Source organism: Zosterops lateralis (genome assembly GCF_965231275.1).
Source record: "Zosterops lateralis genome assembly, chromosome: 3".
Classification (NCBI taxonomy): domain Eukaryota; kingdom Metazoa; phylum Chordata; class Aves; order Passeriformes; family Zosteropidae; genus Zosterops; species Zosterops lateralis.
The window spans coordinates 85,641,618-85,666,482 of NC_139764.1; the positions used below are offsets into that span (position 1 = coordinate 85,641,618).

At 34.6% G+C, this 24,865-nt stretch overlaps 1 long non-coding RNA gene across 1 annotated transcript; it reads left to right on the forward strand.

The window, feature by feature from the left end:
* Positions 1-3,364: 3,364 nt before the first annotated feature.
* LOC310907705 lies at positions 3,365-18,257 on the forward strand. The gene is made up of 3 exons (XR_014589698.1): positions 3,365-3,430; positions 12,658-12,782; positions 18,069-18,257. It is a non-coding gene; the product is annotated as an uncharacterized lncRNA (long non-coding RNA).
* Positions 18,258-24,865: the final 6,608 nt, after the last annotated feature.

Below are 24,865 nucleotides of genomic sequence, written 5' to 3' on the forward strand. Positions count from 1 at the left end.
TTATCTTTAAAATAATTAAAAAGGACAAATAATGATGATTGTTTGTGTGTTTTAGAATACAATATAAATTCTCCTGAACAAAGCTTATACTCTAGGGTTTTTTTACAATACTTAGAATAGAAGTGAAAATAAGGTTAAGTTTTCAAACACAAAGTGTACTTAAAGTTGAATTTAAATTCAATTTTTTGCTAAAACGTTTTTTGCTCTTTTTTTGCTAAAAAAAGTATCATGGATTTGTCATGATCTCATTGTCCAATCGTCTGTTCTACAATGTTGTTCTGTTCTATACAGATGAGACTTCAATCTCAGTCTGGGTACCTATTCTACAGGATTTTATTGATAGCTTTTTAGTAATGATTGCAGTCTATTTTAAATCTCATTTTTCACAGATTTCACATGGGAAATTGTATGGATGTAATGTAAAAGGAACCAAAGAAATATTATGGACAATGAAAGCATAATCTTAATTTTCCTGAAGTCCTATACACAGAAGCTGCAGCAACTGCCTCTCGATGTTCTTGGTTGTGTTTTACCACTTTGCCACCTGGGGAAACATGAGAGAATCAATACTCTGATTCTGGAGGTTATGCTTTAGAGGTTATTTCTTTTTAACAGATGAATTGTTTTCCACCTTTTCCTCATAAATATAATCAGGGGAAAATATCTAGTGGCAACTGAGGTAGCTAAATACTGCAGCTTTTCTTAGCTACAGATAAAAAGGTTGTAAACCTTGTTTGACAGTGTCCAGTCACAGCATGAAGGACAAATTTTTCATGGACTTTGCATTAGTGTGATGTATGGTTCTCTTTGCCCCCTCCCCCACAATAAATTAACTTCATCCAGGATAAATGTAAATACAAGAGCAAGCAGTAACATTACTTGATAATTTAATTCTTCTTCACTGTGTCCTTGAAACTTTTAAAAAAGCACTGTAATCTTTTAGAGTGACTTAATGCATAAGGTAACAAAGTACTGAGAGATCCCAATAGTTTCACAAAATTAGACAGGCATTGATTTTAAACTGGGAGGGTTTTTTTCCTCCTTTATTAGCATCTTTCTTTGTACACTAAAGGAAATTTGATGGAATACACCTGTCTTTGGTCTTCAAAATTATAATGCCAATTGAGATGTTTATTATTAAATAGTTGGCATTATTACATGTTATAAATTTTAAGATTACAGAGTTATTACATTCTGCCAAAAAATTAAGAATGCATGTACTGATTTATTTTTTTATTTAAGCATGAACAGGAATGGTTTTAACTTCTTGATCCTATGAGAATAGACTACCTAAAGTACAGACACAGTACTTTTCAGAGACCATTAATATTGACTTGATACTAACTAGTAGAGAAAAAGTATCTCTAGTCCTTTTATTTCCCTGTTGGATATAATAACATTTCCATTTGGTTTTCTTTTTGCCATTACAGTTATTACTGTAATTGTTGTGAACAATTAAAAGGGTATTTAAAACATAGTTACCCCAAATTCTCCTTGCAGGACTACAGAGCTGCATGAATGGAACATACATTATTCATTCACAGCTGGTAAACATCTTTGGAAATATCACTGCACATTATACTGAGTCTGATATAAACAGATGTAGTTCCACAGATATATATTTCATATTTCATAATGCTCTTGTCCACAGGTTAATATTACTCAGAAATATATGTTTCCTTCTTCTAGGTAGAGTGTCTGAGCTGTAACTATAAACATGTAATATGCAGTTGTGAAAGACCTGGTGAAAACTAATGCCCATTAACCAATAGTTGGGAGAACAGACAGTTCTGTTTAATGTTGGCTGAAACCTTGGGACTCCTGATGATAAATGCAGAAGCTCTGTTTTCTCCTGTAATAAGTGACTGTTATGCAGCCTTAAGCATAACACTAAGATGCTTTCAAATTTTACTCAGGTTTATTTTTTTTTAACATTGATATTAGTGGTAATTATCTACATTTGCTCTATGCAAAAACCTAATGTACTCCAATAGTTTTGACTCAATTTTCAGTATCTGATTTTTCCAAGATGGAATTTTTACCAAATTTTTAAAATTTAAGATTGTGGGCAGATTTTGAATCAATTATATCTAGCTGTTAGCAGAACTAGTGAGAGAACAGTCAAAATGTTGTCTGTCACATGTCTAGGACAGTAGGAGTAACCTTTGGACTACACTTAGGAAGAGCATCTTGAACTTTTTTGTTATCCTATCATAAATTCATATGTTATTACTTCTATTCTTTGAAAGTTGGGGTCCTTGGTACATTTAATATCTTTGTGAAGTAAACTTGCTTCAGTTAAAAAAAAAAAAAAAAAAAAAAAAAAAAAAAAAAAAAAGCATTACCTGTTATATATTGTGATAATGATTCTGTTTCATACAGGCAGTTTTAAATAAATATACCATGCCTTGAATTGAAAAAAATGGTAAAAAACTGACCTGATAGCAGAATATACTTGGCAGTGAGAAAGAAAATTATAAAAGTAGAAGGTATTGCTAAGGTTCTGGTGAGACATAAAAGAACTCTGTTAGCCAGCCATATCAGGACATGATTTATTGTAGTCATAGTTTATCATCCCGTGGCCATGAGTATATTAGACCTATCAAAACCAGAAATCTGAATTCATGTTCTTTCCTCTATGGTGCTTGGATAATACTCTGTAGCAATATGTATTGAGGAGAGAGATAACACTTCAATACATATGTTGCATAGCTTAAATTATTACAAAGTGCAAGAACAAATTTTGACTATCTTTTTTCATTGTTTCTAGATATTAGTTTATATGAAACATTCAACTCAGTGATGACAATTATGTGTCAATGTCCAAGACAAGAATACAAGTATGAGTTTGACAGTGAAGATTTTTGTTGTGAAATTATATCTGACCATTTTCTTAAAATATTAAAAAAGTTAGTGACAATATGCTGATTTTGAAGATAAGTCAGCTGTGTAAGAACTGTTCCATTTGGCTATTAAAGCTATATTTGCTTTTACATCATCTATAAGATAAACAGTGACTATATGACAAGCTTAAGTATACCATAAAGCCTGAAAAAGAAACAAATATCTAGTACCTCTAAAATATATGTGCTAGAAAACTAGATATATCTAAACAGCTCAGCAACAGGTTTCCATATCAATAACTTAGTCATCAGATTTTAATAGCTTCAGTGATCTAGGGAAATATACTATATCCAACAAAATGCAAGTTTATAGCTCAGTGGATGGAGATTCAGGCTTCCATTATAAATAAATGGCATTGCATTAAATTGCTCTAGCCTCTTACTGCACAGCACCATCTGACACTAGTAAAATATTACTACATTACCTTGCCCTTTGTACCGACAGCAGCAGCACATATTACCAACAACAACCAATTTTCCCCAGGGAACACTGGGTTCTTTCTAAACTGGAGTAATCATGAATAGAGGTGGGTTGATCATCTGCTTTCTCTATTAATTTCCAATTCAAGAAATACTAGCTTTTGTGGCAGAAGGATGGTAATTCAAATGACTGAGAGGTCACTTTATTGAACTATTTTTGCTTCTTTGATCTAATATTTCCTGTATGACTATTACATAATAGGTGTTGATTTAGAGTATGCAGTGTGTACTGAGCATATAATGGATTTTATTTTCTGAATAAAATATGAAAAAGTAGTACTAAAGACTTTATTTTTTTAAAGTAAAGAATCTTAGCCATTGACAAAAGACATATGGTCCCCAATTTAGTAAATATTTTCCTGAAGATTATGAAATAAGGTAGAGATTTTTCTCTTCACTGGTGGATTGCAGATGGGTAGACATACACATTACATGGGTATTCAGCATCTTGGACTTTCAGCATTATAAAGTTCCAATTGGAACAAAACTTGGTAAAATTATAAAAGATGAAATTAAAGTACTCACAGGCACATACTGATAAATGTTCTAACATCAGTGTCTGCTTGAAATGCAATTAACATAGAAAGAAACACCATTCCTATTATTGTCATAAAATAATTATGTTATGTCACTGGATTGGTTTACTTAGTTGCCAAGTTAAAAACCTGTGTATGTATATTGTGATGATGAAAAATACTTCAGCTCTTCAATCTCTTACAACTTCAGAATACACTACACAATTGTTGCAAAAATTTGTTATGTCCAATAGTCTTTTTACAGGCAATGTTCTTTCAAAACCAATGCCTAGAACAATTTCCTCTGTGAGTTTATTCTGTCCTCCTGGAGTGGGTTTGATATAAGATAAGAAGATGTTACAAACTGTCTTCCCTTGGGACTGGGACATCTTTCACAGTGTTGTATCTGAATTATAAGAGAAGTTAGGCAAGCACAGATGACTACATGACCAGTCTGATAAAATAAGGTTATTACATCCATAGACTAGGAGCTCAGAGAGTTTGACAGTTCAAAATTTAATTAATGGCACTTATACCCACAGGTTGTTATGATTTTCATAATTTAGTTATGATTGAAATTTGAAAAGTGAGGAAATTTTCCTACTTGTGCTCCATTATTTTTTTCCCCATGGCATCTGTTACTGGTCACTGCCAGAAAGAAGACTTTGGGTAAACATACTCTTTGGTATTGAGGAAATATTTAAATTACCTTTAATCTACTTAAGAAAACTATTGGATTACCTCTATAACCTTCTAAATATGCTGATTGCCACTGCTCAAAGATTACACAATTTGTCTAAACAGTGAAATAGTAGATTGCATGACTGAAAATATTTTTTTATTTCCTGTTCTGACACCTTCCCCTTGCAGTCACTTCATCCTACAGAAACTGCTGTTGTTGGACAGCCCTACATTAGAAGTACACTGTAAGACACTAGTGTGTGTGATAAAACCAAAGTAGTCTCTTAATATAGACAAAACTCTGTCAAGAAATCTGAAATTTGCCCTTTAATTGTTAATGTACCACTTAAAAAAATAAAAAAAATCTTTTTGCTCTCTTTGTGAAGTGCAATTTGGCAATAAGACTTTATCTTTGCTAAAAGTTTCCATCATGCACACCCTTATCCTTCTTTAGATCAGCATTGTTGTTATGGTTGGAAAAAATAAAACAAAATACTGCAATTCTAAATTTTCAGCATAATCAATACAATATTCAGAAAGATCTAAAATTGTGGATGCTTTGGCTGATATTTTCTCAGTAAGTTTTTGCTTAATCATTTAATGATGCTGTATATGCTGCATGGTTTGAACCCAGAAACCCAACTATCAGAAAAAAAAAGATGTTCATATGACAAAAACGGTATACATACCCTTACTGCAGTCATGGCAATAAAATCAGTGTAACACCAACTTAATAGTGCTGAACTGAAGCCGCAAATCTTGGTGACCTCTAAAAATATGTGTACAACATTAGGGGACTGGGCATGATTTACTCACTATTCAGTCAGGTTTCGTAACCTTTACTGACCTCAGTTTAGTTACAGCTGTAGTTATCCTGATATCTACGCTAGGTATTCTACTGCCTTTCTGCTCTGAACTGTAGGTCTGGCAAACCTCTTGGTGTCTGGAAATGCCACTTTCAGGTCCTAATGTTTGTTTCTCAAGGAAGATATTTATTCTCTTTGTTGCAATTAACTTGGTTTCCTGCTTTATGAGATTCTCTCTGTTGGTGCTTTAAGTCTTAGAGAAAACTCCTCATAAACATGATCAAAACTATTTTGTTCATAACTGTAGTTCATCTGCTGAGCTTTCTTGATCATAACTCCCCTTGTTCAGAAAGAAACAGAACTATATTCCCAGAATCACTTCTCCCCTTCTCTTCAGAAGTAATCATACCTATCAGCCTCTTTACTTAGTCACTGAGAAAACGCAGCCCTGGCTGTTAGGAACTGTAAATTGAATTGCAATACAGAATATAAAATATAAAGCCTCAGATAACAAAACCTAGCTGCAATTATAATCACACTCACAAAAGAAAAAAAAAGCAAACACAAAGGGAGACTTTTAAACCTGAGTGCCAGACAAGCAAAATAAAACAAAAACCAAACCAAAGGTAGTCTACTGAGAAATAAAACACTCTATATATCTTCTAACTCATAAGCTTCATTATACACATTATGAAATATATTAATGTAGAAGTATGTTGTGCTTAAATATTGGTTGAAGCAGTGATGATATTATAATTTTGTTTGTAACTTTTTATCATTTAATCTTTCAATTACAAGAAATTTGGGTAACATGGGAGAATATAGGCTTGGTGAAGCATAAATAGGTCTTGAGTATTAATTTTCTACCTGCTACTACCTGTGGAAGTAATTTTTTTTATGCTCTGCATCAAGTGGGAAGGAATTATACATATATTTTGTGGATTAATGATATGAAAATTCTGGGGTATACTTTCTGAACATGTAGAGTCCTATGTAAAATTAAGACTCGGATCCACACAAGTGTTGAAGCACTTAACATCTGTCAACACAAAATTAAATGCCTAGTTCATATTTCACAATCCTGACTTTTTGTGCTCCTTTGATACTTTTGTATTTTCTTTAATCAAGCAGTTGTTGCTTGTAGAATGTGTTAGGGAACAAAGTCACATGGTGGCAAGAATTTTTCAAATGTTGCAGTTCATTGTAACTATACTTAAAATTTTGTACAATGCATTTTCCATCCTAAGGCCTTATGTAGCTTGCTGGTAGCATAAGTAAAAATTAATGGAAAATGGAAGCCTTTATTCCCAAGGTTGCATTACTCTTTTGGTGTACATGTTTAATTGCAATTATTACTCTAGGGAGAACTAAGTTTGCAAAGGTTTTGTTTTATGGGGTTTTGTTGTTGCTTTTGCTGTTGTTGTTGTTGTTGTGGTTTTGGCTGTGATTTTTTTCCTCAAAAAAAGAATGCAATTTATCTGGTTTTAGTCTACAGAAGTAATTACTAGTGCCAAAGTGTGGAGGTGTGCTGGTAACTTCCCATGTTTATTACTAAAGTTCATGCAGTTTATTATTGTTAAAATTAATATCTTACATGAATGGTTTATCCCTATTCACCCCTTTCCTTCTCCTATGTTAGTATTTTCCTGTACTTGTTTACCAGTTATTCGTTAACTGTCAATCATTGTGTTATATAACCTTAAGTTATGTCCATCATTTGCAGGTCTCTCCTCCCTCTAGAAAGTTCGGTGAGTGGCTTGCAGTGATTGGATGATTTTAATGTATTCCCCCTCCTCGTTCTATGTTATTGGATAATAAGTTAACTGACACTAATGGAGCCACACCCTTGTTGTACCTGATTGGTCCTTTCTTTACCCACCCCCTGTTACCACCCCTGAGATAAAAAGTCTGTGCAAGAGCTAGTCAGGGTCTCTTTGGAGCCTCGACCAGCGGGAATAAATCTCCTCTGCGTTGAACTCTGAAGAGTCCCGTCCTTTATTCACCTGCGTCTTAGTGGTGACTCCATTCACCGAGCTAAAAGACCCCCGTGTTGCAGTGGAGGCAGGGCTGTCCTGTGCCGGAGCACTTGGGCGGCAGCCACCCCTCAAGGGAAGGAAGCCGTGAGCGACCGCACCAAAGGACTGGCGTCCATCATGAGTCCTACAAATAGAAGAGATTGCTTTGTAACTTCACAGAAGGAAAGAATCTGAGACTGTAAGGCTTGGTGAGAGAATGGTTTCATAAACTTCTAACCAGAAGGTTCCTTTCTTCAGCGTTTTGCAGATTGCTCAGCCTGCACCAAGATCTTGAGCACTGTTACTCCATTTCTGTGCAGAGGTTTCATTCAGCTGCCAGCTGCACAGGCCTTTGTCCCCACTGTCCAGTCTCATGCATGAACTGCTGCTGTATGAACCAAATATGTGTGTAATATACTGCTATGATTGAGGAAACAGGCAATTAATTAAAAATTAATTCTCATATTCTTTCACAGATAAACAAACAGTATGCTGAAAGCATTAATGATGTATTTGGTACCTCTAATGCAGAAAATAGCCTCCAATAATGGCATAATCTCAATTTAGAAGATAAAATAAATAAGTTATTTGTAGTTCAACTATTAGTTTGCATCCTGAAAGGATTAGTCTGACTCTCACGAGTCACAGGAAACAAATACACAACAAAAGATCAAGAAATGGAAGAATAGATATGAAAAAGAATCATACTGATAAAAATATTTTGGACTACTGGTTCTTCATTATTTCAATCAATTAAATTTTAGCAAATAAAAAGTGGCTATGGAATTACATGTGGATAACTTACTTGAAAGTACCATTATAAGACCTGTTATAAATTTTGAAAAAAATAATCTACTGTGAAATAAAATAACTAAATAAATTATGCATTGATTCCAAATTTACAGTCCTGGATTGCTCTCTTAAACTTGCATATTTGCAATTAACAGTCTTTTAACAATCTTGAAAGTAAGGCTGAGGTTTATACCCAACAGAATGTAATGAGTATAATGTTTAAGGCTTTTAGTGGCTGTGTTGATGTTTTAAACAGAAGCCATGTTGTCTACATAACTTGACTTAGTTTGGGTCTAGTCCAACACACAGGGAACAAAAGACAGAGATATTTTTCTCACCAACTTTTCAAAGATTGTGGGGTTTTTCTTTTTGTCAAACTTTTGTAATTGTTAAGTGGAAAAGAATCAGTTTAAAGGCTTTGGCTTAAGACAGCACAAAACCACCAGGGAAATTCATGGATACTAGAGAAGCCTCTTGATCCACATAATACAGTCTATAATGCTTAGACTCCCAAGGGGGGGTCTTAAGGTCCTTGTTTTCAGCTTTGTGTCTGTGACGCCTTTTGGACTAGTGCCATGTGTTTCAGAGGCTCCTGAAATCATGAGGGACTTGGCATAACACAAGAGGATCCTTCATAAAAAATTAGTAGAGGCTCATTTGATTCCAGTCTATAAAGCTGATAGTATCTGAGGGTTTCTGATCTCACATATATTTTTAATAGGGACTGAAGAAGAACTGCTTGCAAAGCTCTCTTACTATAACTGTTCTATGGAGTTTTTTAAAAATCAAAAAAGGATGAAATGAAAAATTATTTTAGAAGTCCGAAACTTGAGACTAATAACAAATCTTTTTTAAAAAATAAAGCTAAGACACCATGAAACTGTATTTCTTATTAAATGATGTCACAGTGACAATTTTTTTTTACATAAGTATATTTTAATTCAGAACCATTCTATTTCTATTTCTTGCTCAAACCTGCTGCATTGCAGTGTTGTGCACGTTTGTGATTTAATGTTGGTAAATCTTTCCAAATTATAACTTTGTAATTTAAACACAGATATGCATTTCAGTTTGAAAATGTAATGATTGCAAAACCCAGGAGGATCTTGTTCAGATGAAACAGCAGAGTGGAAGTCAGGAACAATTATTTACATAATCAACTAGAGTTCATTATTTTTGTGTGTTTGTTTACCCACTGAACAGTTCTGACAACATAGCAACCATTTACAGACCCCTGATTTCAGTGCAGCAGTCTGCTCATGGATCTACCATTTTCAACTCTACTGGTGGAGCTTTTGTAGAGTGTAACAGAAATGCTGTTACAGGTTCAGAGGCATGCAGTCAGGGGAGAAAACCAAGACAGTTAAGACTCATGGTCATGGTCTGGTGACAGAGGTTTCTGTTTAAGAGGTGTGTTCAAACTTACGCTTCTGACAAAATGTAGATCATGATGTGTCACAAAATATATCTAGGATGACTCAAACATGTCCATGAGCAGAGAAAGGGTTACTACTGCCCTCTGAAATAATTCCAGGAGTGCTTGGCACAGGATGTTCAGAGTGCTTCCAAATCACAGATTTGCTATGTAGTCTGTAGTTTCTTTTCAATTTCTGTCTTAGTGCTAGAAAGGGGTCTTTGTTTCCAGACCTGTGGTTTTCTTTTACTCCAAGATAGCCTGTCACAGTTACAGTCAAATGAACCTTAAAAGGTATTTAAAACGTAGATCTTGCAGTCTCATTAGACGTCTCATCTCCAACATTCTCCATCTTCAAAGTAATTTCTCTGAATCAAGAGTTCTCCCCAGATCATAGGATGGCTACAGAGATTATCCTGAAAAATACTCACCTGGGGAGCATTTTGCAAGTGTTACAGCTAATTTCTTACTTAATCTGTATTTTAATTTTCAGTGTTTATTTACATAAAAACTCTCCATTTGGTAAGTATTTTTAGGCCCCTTTTGATTTGTTTCAGTGCACCAACAAGAACATCTGTACAAAATATCCTTTTGTTACGGTTTATGCTTACTACCCTACAATGTCTGTAAAGAGAAATGCTGGGTTTTTTCCTTTTAAATAACTTTTTTTTTTTTCAGTAAATAGAGGCAATTTTTTAGGAAGACTATTTCTTTTCCCAAAGAGGAAGTGGTTTCTGTAATATCTATAAGTGCCTTAATTAGTGCAATGCAGTCTGTTCATAAAAAGCTTTCTCTCTTACCAACGAAATAGATAAATACTTAAAATTTTAATGTAGCCTAAAAACATCTTTATATTTTTACTAATGTCTGGTAAGGATAATATTCTTGTACAAAATTAGCATTATGAAATTAAAAATTATGTGCAATTGTTCAACATACTCTTATGTCCTCTTAACTGTTAGAACACTAAATCTGTATTTGACAAGTAGGTAGAACACAGTAATTGAACTTTTCTTTAGTAAAAGAAAAAGGAGATTACTAAAGATTTAACTAATACCTTTAAGTACAAACATTTAACAAAGCAATTTAAGTAGGAGAGGTCTTTTATTTCTAATCCAGACCAGGTTTAATCTCTGTTCTCCCTTTCTTAATAGGGTAATTTTCATTTTTCCAGATGCTAAGAAAACATACTACTTAAATGTAGATTACTAATAAGAAAAGACAATCACAATAGATCAGCTTGTGTAAGGGGTGATATGCAGGAAATAATTTTCTTCAGGCACAGTGATTGAATAACAGAACCTTTACAGTTTAAGAATCAGATTTCTGTGAAAGACCATGAAACCTAACCTTGCTGCAGCAGTTTTACTCATCATACTGTAGTTACATAGGGAGAAGCAAGGTGCAGAAGGGAGGCTGTAGCACATTCCTTAATTAATTAACATTAGCAATTTTACTTGGAAATAATAGAATTATACTACCAACACTTAATGCAACGATCTCAGACTTCCCTGCTGAGACCACCTTGAAATGTTCAGCATTGCATATTTTTTCACAGAACATCCTAATGAAATAACTTGACAGATAATCCTGCTTCAAACTATGTATCATGATGGGACAACCTACTATTACTTGATACCTCAGGGTAGTTACCAGGTTAAATTTACCTGTGGATTAAAGGTAGATTTATTTAAAATTTCAAATGACTTCACTTTGAATTCTGGTTTCCTCAAAAGTAAGAAATCTCTGAACACAGGGGTCTGCAATGCCTTATGCAAAACTGAAAATACAAGCCTAGCTGTCACAGCATTAAGCTTCTGAATGCTTGATTAGTCAGTACATAATTTTACAGGAAGCACAAGGAAAGTGTCCTAGATAGCAAATAAGAGTGACCAAGTGCAGATGGAGAGATTTGTAAATGCAAGTAAATTACACAGACAGGACTTCAAACTTTGTTACCTTCCCAGCTGCCATGTCTCTAATATTAATCTAAATTATAGTATTTTCAATGGGATAATTTAAATGCAAATCATTAAATCTGTTTCACTGGATTATTTCTATGTGCCCAGATATTAATATAGTAAGTTTCTATCCACAGGTTGTTTTATGGATATTCTCCTCTCTTAGCCTAGCCTTTGATATCAGTAGGCTGACAATCTTTGTCCACGATGAATTACTTTGTTCAGAGGTGTTGATTATTCTAGAAAAGCGTAAAAGGGATTTTGCTGGCTTATTGATGCTGGTTTCCCTATTAACCTCTTTTTGAATTAATGAGTTGGGACAGCTCTCTTGACAAAAGATTTCAGATGCGTAGAGTAGCTATGAACGAGATATGCCTGGCTTCTGATTCTTTATTTGTATTTCATATAATATACAATTTCATAAGGCATTCATAAGGGGAATATAATGGAATAATTAATAAATTGAAAGAAGCTGTGATCTGAAAATATACTGCACAGATAGAAAAATGACTACATGTATCAAGATAAATATTTGATTTATTTGATTTATTCCTTCAGCTGAAGTCTGCATATTAACAGTTTTCTGTTTTTGAAAGTAGTGCTGCTGACTTACGATTCCTAATGAGCATATCCAACTGTCAGCAAGTTTTATCATTCTATATTGCATGTATAAAGTTGTGTGCCTGCTTTGAACTTTAGAAAGTTTACCTTCAGATATTTTTGAGTAATTAAAACAAAACAAAACAAAACAAGACAAAACAATTATTCCTTATGGCCATGGAATCAGTGCCATTTTTGTCTGTACTGAAGTTATGATTGCTTCTCTTGGCTTGCTGGTTGCTTTTTTTGCTTTTAATACTCTCAGATACAATCAGAGAGAACTGTATGGCTTACTATCAGAAACCTGTCTTGTGCCTGTTTGCCTTATTCGTGTGTTGTATGGGGTGTCAGCCCTTACAGTCCACAAAAAGGAGACACAGCAGGGACAGCTGAACCCAACTGACCAAAGGAGTATTCCACACCATATGGAGTCATGCTCAGTAGAGTGAGGAACCCTCAGAGTAATGTCATTTGTCTACCAAATTCACAGTTCCGTGTGATGGAGCCCTGCTTTCCTGGAGATGGCTGTACATCCATCTGCCTGTCCATAGAATGTGCTGAATGAATTCCTTGTTTTGCTTTGCTTGGGCATCAGCTTCTACTTTCCCTACTCAAGTAAAGAATCAATTCCTGAGTTTTCTCATTTTACCCTTCTAATTCTCTTCCCTATGATTCTGTGGGAGAGTGAACAGAGGGTGGTGTTTAGCTGCCAAATGGATTAAACCAGAACATCAAGCTAAATATTTTTTCCTCAAGAATAGTGTAAGTTTATTGCTCTTTAGAATTGCAGTGAATTCCTTTCACTCCTAATTTCCCCTTATGTCACAACCCATAACTGGTGAAGACAGCATGATGATACCTGATAACTCCTGCTATTGATATGATTGTTAGTAAGCAAACTTCAGGCCGTTTTGGCTACAAAAAATGTTAGTTGTTGTTTTATGAGGCAAATTTGAAGTATATGGACTTCAGTGCAGTCTGTTAGTTGCCCAAGACACTGCTCCATTCTTCTGTGGATACATTTTTCTGTATACATGTATAGCTACTATCTAATTGTAAAGAAAAATTCTTGGTCATTTAAAAAACTTGAAATAGTCTAATGTATTGAAAAATAGCATCACCCAAGTATCCCCTTGCATTAAACACCGTTAAAAATATTAAACCCACAAAGTTTGGGTTTAATATTTTCTACATTGTAATTAGTTTTGGGTTCTTTTTCTATTTTCAAAATGCTATTATGGTGATTCTGTGTGATGTGACAGATATTACAATTGCACTTTTTTCTAAATAAAAGATCCTGTCTTTGGGAAGCTTCTATTCTGTTTAGGCCATTGAAGCAAATCTATGTTTACTGATTCCCTAGATGAAGCAGGATGAATTACAAATAGGAGAGCAAAGAAAACACTCCATAAATACACTGAATTCCTTTGGGTACCTGAGTCCATTCTCTTCAGTTTAGCACATTGTCTGCAAACATCAAAGAGGTGCTGTAAGTTTCCAAGTCTGCTGGATGATTAGGGAATTGTAACTTTACAGTTTTGCTAACATGTTGGCCTTCAGTAGTCTTGAATGAAAAAGGTACTGTATATTTTCAGAAGTTTTCCTCCATAAAGGTTGAATGCAGACAGTCTCTAAAGTTTTGGAAGGTGATAGAAAAGAAGTCTGATAAAGATAGTAATCATAATTGTGGATATCATGGTGGTGGGCCACAAATAGTTTAAAGAGGGAGAATAGACTAGAGCAGAATTCTTTGTTGTAGAGGTGTTTTATTCACTTTAGACAACTTCATGTACCGTTGTTCCTGTTGATTTTCCCCTTAGGGCTGAGCAAACAATAGGTACAGGAGGACAAAATTAAGCTGTCATCCTTCTGCCAAAAAACAAGTAATATATGAGGGATTAGGCAGAGCACCCTGGACAGTCTGACTACTAATGGCCAAAGTTCTTACTCATTCCAATCAGCAATACACAATAATCTCATTGAAAAGCATTTAAATATCTTCTGTTACCAAACAAAGAGCATAAAAATGGAATTGAGGGAAAAAAAATAATCCCAAGTAACTGAAAAAAAAAAAGGGAAGAGAATGAGTGTTGTACTACTGAAGATGGCAAATATGGAAAAGCCAAAGTTTGGCACCAAAGAAACCATTTCTAGTGTGACAATTTGTATCGGCCAGTGCATAAGGCAGTGTCAAGAAGGGTCTTTGTTTTGACACAGTATGGCTGTTCTAGTTAGAGTTTCCCTTTGAATGATGAAACTTGACTCTGGAACATAAATACTTTTCAGTAACTAGCCACCATCCTCAGAAAATTTGTTGAAATAACTAGATGTGTGCCAAGTCTAAAACAAAGTTTGAATATAGGTCAATTGAGAAAGGAACTTTCACAATCTGAAATAGATAAATTGCATCTTGGTGCCAGAACTGCTTTTCTTTTCTCATTCAAACAAAAAGTCCAAATTATTTAGAATGGGAGTTAAAGAAAACCATGAAGAATCCTTAGAGTTCTGTACATTTTAAAGAGTGGAATATTGGAATATTCTTCATCTTTGTCTTATCAGCAGAAATGATACCATCACCAATTAATCTTTGATTAATTTCCTCCTTGAATTCTAACCCTTTCATTGCATTTCTGACTTCAAATGTAAGCCTATTTAAAAATGCAAAGTTTTTTTCTTTGATATCTTACTCTATACCCATATCATGCTTTTTCTGAATGCTCTTGATCTAAAGCTGGAGTATTGAATAAGCTATTATTTACATATTCAAGTCAGTACATAAGAATGACCCAGAAACGGAGAATCCACCTGATTTTTTTGTCCTTTCTTCCTCTGAACCAGCTATTAACTAGAGCTGATGATTTCAATTTTGCTACCTTCATTCCATCTTTGCCTATTTCTGTTTAATACCTCTTCAGCATCAGGTTAAAAAGTTCCATTCTCTCTTTAGATCCCCTTTACCTTTACTAATTTGTGGTGTTTCAGAGGAAATCTCAAGAGCTGCATACTTCTTCCATCTTGGAATACTACTACAATGCTCAGATGCAATTAAGATACCAGCCTTGAGGCAGGACAACTTACTCATGGAAAACCAATATCCCACAAACCAGTCATTTGACCTACTTCCTGTTTTAAAAAAATAATTCTAGTAGATTGATTTGCAAGATTTTTTTTCTAGAGTTTATTATGAAATACTTAGTAAAAAATTAAATCCAGACCAATTATTAATTCATCCACTACCTTTGATATGTAGGAGTTATGCTTTAAATTCAGTGGCTGAATTTTGAAACATAAATCTCTCTTCCTCTCCCTGCTGCCACCCTCCATGGTAACCAGTTTCTCCTTGTTTCATCCCAAATAAGCTGTTCATATTTACTAATATTTTTAGCCTGCCTAGGCAAACAAATGTCAGCTCGACTTAATGCCCAGTACTCATGGATATTATCATGTACTTTGTTTCTGTAGATTTGCTTTCAAGCAAAATACTAGCATATTGTGAGTAGGTTCTTTGGTAAAATATGTTCTATCTGTTTGTACAGAGTAAAGTTATTTTTTGCCAGCATACATTAGTTTAACAAGAGTGCATATCACCTGTGAAACTGCAGGTGAATAGGGCAGATGCATCCTTGGAAAATTCCTGTAGGTATATATAAATAATTAATATTTACATACACTTATTCATCTGTTGTTGTGGGGGTTTTTTGGGTTTTCTTTTCAGTCAAAATATTCTGATTCTATGCTTTTTTGAGACTATACCCAATATAGACTGAGGTTAACAGAGAGATCAATTCCATATGGTGTCAAACATAAAATATCCATTTTAATTGAGAAGTATTACTCATTACTTTAAGCTTTGGAACTCTTTTTAAGTATGAACAGTTTTTTTTCTTGTTGCTGTTGGTTTTTTTTTTCAATACCTTCCTATAGGGAGTTAATGTTTGACTTTTCTTTTCTATTTGCGTTCTTTTTATTTTTCTCCCTTCTGTTATCTTTGCTAGGCTTATTTTTTCCCATTTGTTTGCTTCGTTTAATTCTCCTATTTTCTTTTTTAAACTCTATTCCAGTTTGGTTTTCTGAGATGTTTAAAAGCCCAGTACCTGAGTTTCTGACAACTATAGTTAGTGTCAGCTCTCTTTTTCTTCTTGTGCTGAACCAGCTTTTAAAAGCCACACCGGCTCTCTCAGCAGGTGACTGCTGACTTGTACTACTGGAAAATCATGTCTTTCCAGACAGTCTATGCCAGAGGAGGAAAGCTGCCTTGTGGCAGTTTTAATGACCTAAATTGAACTGGTACAATTGGGTGAGAAAAGCTTGTGCATTACACAGCTGATTAAGAATTGCATAATCTATAATTCTATTGCACCAGAGACTGCCAAGTGACTCTCCATGTCAGTAAATGAGGACAATATATTTAGCAGCATGGAAATTCACACTTGAGGCTATTTCTCAGTGTTTTACAGTTACCATATTTTTCACCAAAACCTATTATATCTGAGAAAATAAAAGAATATCAAAAATGTATATTTTGAAGTCAGGAGGGCACCAAGTTGCCATTTATCTTTATTTTCTGACAATAAATGATTGGAATTTTATTCTCATGGTACTAATTAAGAATGTTCTAAAGAAGTGACTTAAGTCATGACTGTGACTCTCAAAGCAGTCTGCTGTGGAGTATCCTCTGATTTCAAAGTGTATTGTAGACTTTTTTTACTTTTCTGCTAAGAAGACAGATTTTTAAAGATTTTTAAACTATTTTCGGAGTACTTAGGTTACATTAGCTGATGTTAGTGCACTTAGGTTCTTCCTTATTCTCTTTTGGCCATTGTAGGAAACTTTCTTAGATGGAAAAGCTCACCTGTACAAAAGTGGACATGATACAGAAAGAGATGTAGAGGGATAAGGATGAGGGATTTTGGCTGAGTTGTTTACACGTTTACAAAGGAATAAGAGAGAAAAGAACGTGTTTCTCAAAAAAAATTACAGCTTTATTTCAATTCCACAGAAGTAGAATATAAAGACTGTTTTTTAACTCAGAGGAACTGTTTGTTCTTCCTTTGTTAGTCCTTTCCTGCCATGTAGGGCAGATTGTTAAGTTACATGCTCATAGTACTGAAATCCCTATCCAGCCCTTCTTATTCAAGTAGAGCTGTCACTGATTTCAATGGCATCTCTGCCTGATTAAAGAGAATTGAATACAGCCCTGAAGCAATGGTGTTTTGTCCTTGTCTTTGCACTTCTGGCCCTTAACTGTTACTTTTAAAGAGCTTGAAGCAATACTGGCATCAGCAATGTTTCAGGTGAAAAAGCAAAAGGATAAAAAACAGCATCATGAGCTGCTTCAAGTAAGTGCTACTGAAAGAAAAGCCAGCGTGCATCATATTGAAATAATGGAAAAAATGAAGAATGCACAGAAATATTTTTCAACTTTCTGTAATGTTTTAGATACATTAGATTTAGATCTTTAGATTTACTTCTTCTATTTACATTCATACAAATATGTTAAGGGGAACAGCAGGCATATGTTTATTCCAAGGTTATAGCAATTGCATTGCTAAATCCATTCCAATATTGGCAGATATTAAAAATGTGACTAGTTATTTTTTTAATTGCCAGACAAGGATTGCTAAATAAAATGTCGATGATACTGTTGTATATAAAGAGCTGAGGCAAGGATTCTTAGATTTAAGAGCAAAACTCTTCACAGTATTAACTGAGAAATATGATGAAATAAAAATTTGAATTGAACTTTTCAATATTTGAACACAAAGGTCCACAGCAGTGGGACAGATATGACTAAATATAAATAACATATATTGGGTCCAGCACTCTATAGTCTTTTTTTAGTCAAGTGAAAAATATCTGCTTTTACAATTGGATTAATATAATTTATGTCTCTACTTTCAGGTAGAAATATCACTATATGTACAGAAAGGAGACTATCCTGACTATTACAGAGATGAAGTATGTAATTTCAATCAGACAAGCATATTTAAAATACATGTGTTACTATATGTAAGTACAGAATCATAACTACTGGATGTGATTTCATCTTGGGCAGTTAGACTGTTAAAAAAAAAAATAATCTAACATGCATATTCCTCCTCTTCTGTTCTTCCACTTCTTAAACAATTCCAGCTCATTCTTAGAAGTCCCTGGAAGAGGAAATTACGTGTCCCAGATTTTACCTTATACTCATTTCCTTCAAGCCACCTCTTATTTATTGGTGGAAGTACTGTTCTTGTCACCTGCTTTATACATTAAAATTATATGTTAAAAAATGTGTATTGATGTTTTCAAAACAAATCTATGTCTATGTCTATAATTTAATTCAAAACATAGAGAAGACATTAAGAAAGGGTCAAATCAACAGAATCCTGTGCACATTCTTCTGCCTGTTTTTTTTTTTTTTTTTTTTTTTTTTTTTTTTTTTTTTTTTTTTTTTTTTTTTATAATTTTTTTTATTTTTTTAGTATGGTAAAAAATCTCCTTGGTAACATATCTGCTTGGGGACATCAAGACAAGTGTATTTTTTTTTTTCCCAGCTCCAGCCTGTTTCTTTTAATATACACTCAGCTTTAGCTTGAATCCTTTGTTCAATGCTCACTTTCTGTTTAGATCAGCAGCATAGGTCAAAGGTCCTGATTCTGGAAGCTGATACAGAGCTATTTTGACAGAATGAAACTAAATACAACATAAATTTCCCACTGGGATACCTTATTCCCTCAAGTTATCCCTTGTTTTAAGGATCTAAGGAGATAAAACAGCACCTAAATGAGCTAGACGTGCTCCATACATTCAGTTAGTGTACTATCACTTCAATCTATCTGGTTTTCCAATAAAACCTACACAGAGACTACCTGACTTTTTCTAACATTTGGAAGATTTAGCAAAATACTGAATTCTGGCTTTGTGTTCTCCTCCCATAAGTTTTTTTTGATGTCTTGATGATCCCATCAGATTTAGCCATCACAACTCAATATATTTCCACATTTATTTTTAATGCAGTAAATTTTTAGCAAACCCAGAAAAAGAAAATAATAAGTCGCTCATTGCAACATGGATTCATGTTTCCCAAATCATATAACCATTCACAAAGCTGGCTGCAATTTACAGGCTGGTGTGTTGTGGATAACAATATTTCTACTAGAAGAATGTTTTTATGTATCACCCAGCAGAATACAGTTAATAATGCATTGCTTAGCATTTTGAATAATTTTAGCAAAGGAATAATTTTAGCACTATAAACTTACTTCAGATGAGTTTTCCCCAACAGATCTTCTTTATGGCTCTGCTCATAAACTCATAAACTCATTACCTATCTTATTGACATACCTCTCTAACTTTTCATAGTAAATATAAAGCAAAATGAAGTAAATTAAAAAGGTGCTTTCCTAAGTGAGAACTTGGAGGTGTCTACAGAATGCATTCTAAAAAGCTCTTTCAATTGAAGCTTATTTAATACACTTGGTTTGACTGGAATTCATATTAGAGATTTGGTAAAAACCTGTGCATTTCTGATCTTCTGCTTACTTTCTCCTCATGATTATATTATCTCTTTCCTCTGCTTGATTCCTTTTGACTTCTTTTTTCTCAAACCTGATTTACCAAGACTGTATCCTGACAGATATATTTGTTAGAAGTAATATTTCCTTAATCACACTGAAAAGTTTATCAGCTGATGCCCCTTACACATATATTTCTCTTGCACAGCTAAAAAATGCTGGCAGCTCTAGATATCCCATATTAAAACTCTTGTCTTTTTCCTTTTCAATTTTTGGTTGACAATTCTACTGACAAAAAAAATTTGTATATTAATCATAAAGTGTGTGATTTTATATCTGTACTGTGGTGGTGCTTAAATTCAATTCCAATTGGGTTTTCATTGCTCCAGTTTGGTTTTATAATTTGTGTTTTATAATTTTGTAATTATTACTATTGTTTAAGATGGCCTCTCCTTCCCTCTCCTTCTCTCCTTCCTTCTCCTTCTCCCCTTCTCCCCTTTCCCCAGACTTTCCCGCCAAAACCTTGGTTGTCCTGGTAACCCTATCCCATAATAGTGGTTTACCACCTTTCTGTTAAGTGTCAATCTTTAAGTTATATAACTTCCCCACCCCCTCATCATGTATTCCTCCTCCCCAAGTTACCTATTATTGGTTCAAAAGTTGTGCATCCCCTCATTATACGATGGCAAAAGGTTGTAATTGGTCCCACGCAATCCCACCCCTGTAACCCACTCAATAAAAAGCCGTGCCATTTCGAGGCCAGCGTCTCTCTCCGGAGCGCTGCCTTGGGACCACGCATCCCTTGGTTGCACACCCTGAGAGTCCCGCCTTTCTATTCTGCGCACTATCCGCACCGTGGTCGAGTTTGCCCACGCCTCTGGCAAAGTGGCCCCTGGATGTAGTGGCGGCAGGGCTGGCCGGAACTGCACCCATTGGAAAGCCGAACCACTGCACTGTACTATCTGTATTTAATTTGATGTCTATTACTGTGATTCTCAAGGTCATCAGGTTCTTTCTATATTATTTCTAAGCACTGCTTGATGACATTTCCAACATAGCATCTCTGGCAAACTTCATTATTATGTTTCTAATATCCATGCCAGTATCACTAATGAAATTATTATATAACAGTGATCTCTGAGCTGATCTTTGATTTGTTGGTAGCCATTCTGATACTTTTCTGTTTTAGTTTTTCCTATTTGCATCCTCTCTGTTGCAAGCTGTCTATTCACCTTATAATTCCTCTATTAATCTCTGGATTTCCCCCTTTGTAATATTTCCAGTGTGGTGCTGCATTAAACTCTTGACTGAATCACCAAATCACAGAACTTTTAGGGTTGAATGGGGCACGGTCACCTAGAGCAGGTTACACAGGAATGCATCCAGGTGGATTTTGAGTGTGTCCAGAGAGGGAGACTCTACAACCTCCCTGGGTAGCCTGTTGAGTGCTGTGCCACTCTCAATGTAAAGTTCTTCCTCATGTTGAGGTGGAATTTCTTGTGTTTTTGTTTATGGCCTAGACTTCCTATCCTGTTGCTGGCCACCACTGAAAAGAGTCTGGCACCTTCCTCTCGGCAACCACTTGAGATATTTATATGTATTTATGAAATCTGCTTTCAATCTTCTCTTTTCCAGATTAAACTGGTCCAGGACCTAAAATCTTTCCTCATAAGAAAGATGCTCCAGACTCCTTATCACCTTTATGGCCCTCCAGTGAACCCTCTCCAGCGTCTCCTTGTTTTTCTTAGACTGTGAAGACCGGAATGGATATGGCCTCCAGATATGGCCTCACTAGGTCAATTAGAGGATCACCTCACTCAACCTATTGGCCACACTTTTCCTGATGCACTGCACAGCACCATTGACCCTCCTGGCCACAAAGGCACATGACATACTGAAATTCAGGTGGATTTGGTTTATCACCTTCCTTTTTTTTTTTTTTTTCCTCCCATATAACAATGACCTTGTGGAAGAATGTTTTTATATTAATGTGCCGTAATTCACATTTTCCAATTTGTGTCATACATTTTCTCAATTTCTGTATTCCTCTGTGTATTATCTTCTTTTTCAAAGTCTTCTTAACAGTCCAGGAGTTTAAGTCTTACTAAGATCAAAGATTCAGACATCTAACGGCTCAGATCATAATTTTCTTGATTGAAAGAGAAGATACAAATTTTTCAGGGTCTCCATCTAATAATACCTCCCTGAGATCATGAAATTGCAAAAATGATCTGCTATTAAGACTAAAATTCCAGTTTTCTATCACCCTAATGACTTAAATGCCTTTTCTCTACTCCTCTTAGCAATCTCCACGTTTAAAAGTGACTTGCTTCTGCTATTGGTGTGATTATTTTATTGGTGATATCTTGCTAGTTTTGGTAATTTTTTCCCCTGGTACATTTTTTTTCCCAGCAGAATCAATTTACCCTTTTCTCTGAAGAACTTCACTTTGTCTAGTAGCTTCCACTTTTAAAATCATGGAAAACAGAAACTGATAAAAAAGAAATAAGAAAAATCCATCCTTCTGCAATACAGACCGTTGATAATATTATAATATTTGTCTTCAGGAAACTCCAGGGACTCCTGAAAATTCAAGATTTGTTTCTCCACACCCTCAAAGATTTTAGTTATCATTTTACATTTTAAGTTTGGACACTTTGGCTTTGGCTTTATTTTAATTTGTAGTTGCTCTTAAAAGTTTATTTTCAATGATTAGTCTTTTAACTCTGTATTGCCCCTAAAATAAAGACAGTTGGGTTTTGTTCCTTTAGTTTGCTGAAAAAATGTGTAAACTTTTTCCCTGTGAATATCTGGACAATTATTGAAAATATTTCTCAATTTGAAGCTTAAATGATAGAAGGATTAGTTTTAAAAACAACTTATTAAGCTTAACGAGGAAATTTTCCCAGCTTTTCCCAGAGTTTTCCAGGTGGATTTTTCTCTCTTCCATACTATTGAGTATTTTGTGTCTCCCCGTTTCTCCTATTCTAAGCAACCACACTATTGTGGCATTCCTTTCTCTTTTTTTATTTGCTAGTTAGAGTTCTCCTCTAATGCTGATTGTAGGTGAGCATGAATGTTTTTACTTGATAAAGTGAAAGCTTACTTGGCTTTGGAATGTTGTTGGATACCTGGGCCCACAAAATAAAACAGCACTCACAACTATATGAATTAAATGTTTGTTTTGATGTAATTACATAAAATGTTCTTAATGTTAGACAGGTGTATTATGAAGGGATATACTAATATGAAATCTGTCTTACATAAACCTTTCCTTTGAAGTCGAGAAACCTGCTTTAAATTTTTGTCAAGGTTAAAAAAAGGAAAGAATTCAATGTTCTGTAGCAGTCTGTGGAACATGAGGTCTATATGCTGCTAGGACATGACTGACAAATAGAATGAATCTCTTTAACACCTCATCCATTCAACCAACCAGGTATTTGCAACCATAATTTTAAAACAATAAATAATTACAAGGGTAAGAAATTTTCCACATATTAACTGCAGCTAGATGGTGGAAGACAGATAAAAAAGATGAAAATTTTTGGTAAAAATCTCATCTAAAAAGATATGTATGGCATTAATTATGTACAAGTAAAACCACTGCAAGTAATTTTTAGATTCAAGCTGCTGGATGACTGAACTCTAACTTTCCATTTGATTACTTGCATGCCAATACTTTTATTTGTTGTTTGTTTAAATAAAGAATGAGTCTTCTTTCAAGGTATGTGAACATTTTGAAGAGGCAGATGTAGTTTAGGGAAGCCAAGTGTGACTAGGAAACAATGAGCCAAACTTTTGAACTGCTCAACTAGAGCAAGAGTAGACAGGCTGGAAACAGACAACAGCTCTATCTCCAGCTTCCTCTGTCATTCAAATCTGACAAGTAAAATATTCTCTGTGGGATATTCAGCTTCATACTGAGATGATGAGCTGGCCACGTACATGGTGTTCAGGGTCACTTAAACAGACTTTCAAGGTGTGCTGAATATAACATTTATGGAAGTTCATAGGAGAGGTGATGATGATAGCAATAGAAGCAATAAGAAGAGAACAAAATAATTTTTTGGAAAAAAATCATACCTCAGTGAAATGACTGCATGAACATTTTTAGTTTTCTAAAACTCAGTTATTAGAGAATAAGCAAAGTCTGGAACAAAATTAAGTCTACCTATACATGGGCTAGAAATACTTATTTCTGTTTGGGTTTTTGGGAGTTATTTATTTGGGTTTTGTACTTTATAGCTATGTAGGAAGTGCCTATTTTGTGAGAATATTAGGAATACCAATGTACTTTTAACATAGGACATCACCAGTCTTGCTAGACATTTTGAACAAATGAATCAATGGATTGCTCTACATAAATTACTTTCTATGTGTTGTTACATTGTCTGCCTTTAGTGCAGTTTTTTTGAGATGAACTTTTAGAGCTTTAAAAAAATTTTTGAAAGTGTAAGTATTAAGTGTATAAATAAAGGAGGAAATAGTTCACTTCTTTACTGGAGACAAGATTAGTAAAAATATTCAATAGTTCATTGAATATCTTGTAGGCTTTCTGGAGTTTTTGTTCTCAATGTCAGTGCCATAGGTCTTTAGTCGCTTCCTGAAACAAGGATTAGATCAAGTTCTTTTCCTAAAATTCCTGGAAAAAAAAAAAATCCCCAAAAACATAATGCTCAGCTGGCTGCTGAGTTACCTTGATATCCTAATTGCCTCATGGGGTGTTCTAACAGTTCATGGAGGTTAATAGGATATAGAAGTTCTTTATGGTGCACAGGGACCTTTTACTTTGTTGTAGAATGACCCTTATACCTGCTGTTGAAAAAACCAAGAAGTTAAAACTCCAACTGAAAACATTCAGGGACACACTGAGGCTACAAACAGTCTGTACTTTAAGACTGAAAAGGGGCTGGAAAAGGCACTGTTAAATGCTTATTATTCAGGAGTCTTTCTAATTGTTCTGGCTGGAGAATTTTTGGCAATTCTGTGCTAATATTCATCAATATTCTTCAAAGAAAATAAATGGGAACATTAAAATTCTTCCTGTTTTTGTATTAAAAAAGGCTAAGTGAGAAATAACCTTGAGGTGTAGCTTTCAAATTCCACTTGGAAAAGGAAAGGGAAAAAAGCCACTAACCCTGACTCTAGCTATTTTCTGCATCCTTTAAAATCTAAGATTCCTATGCATTAAGAATAAGC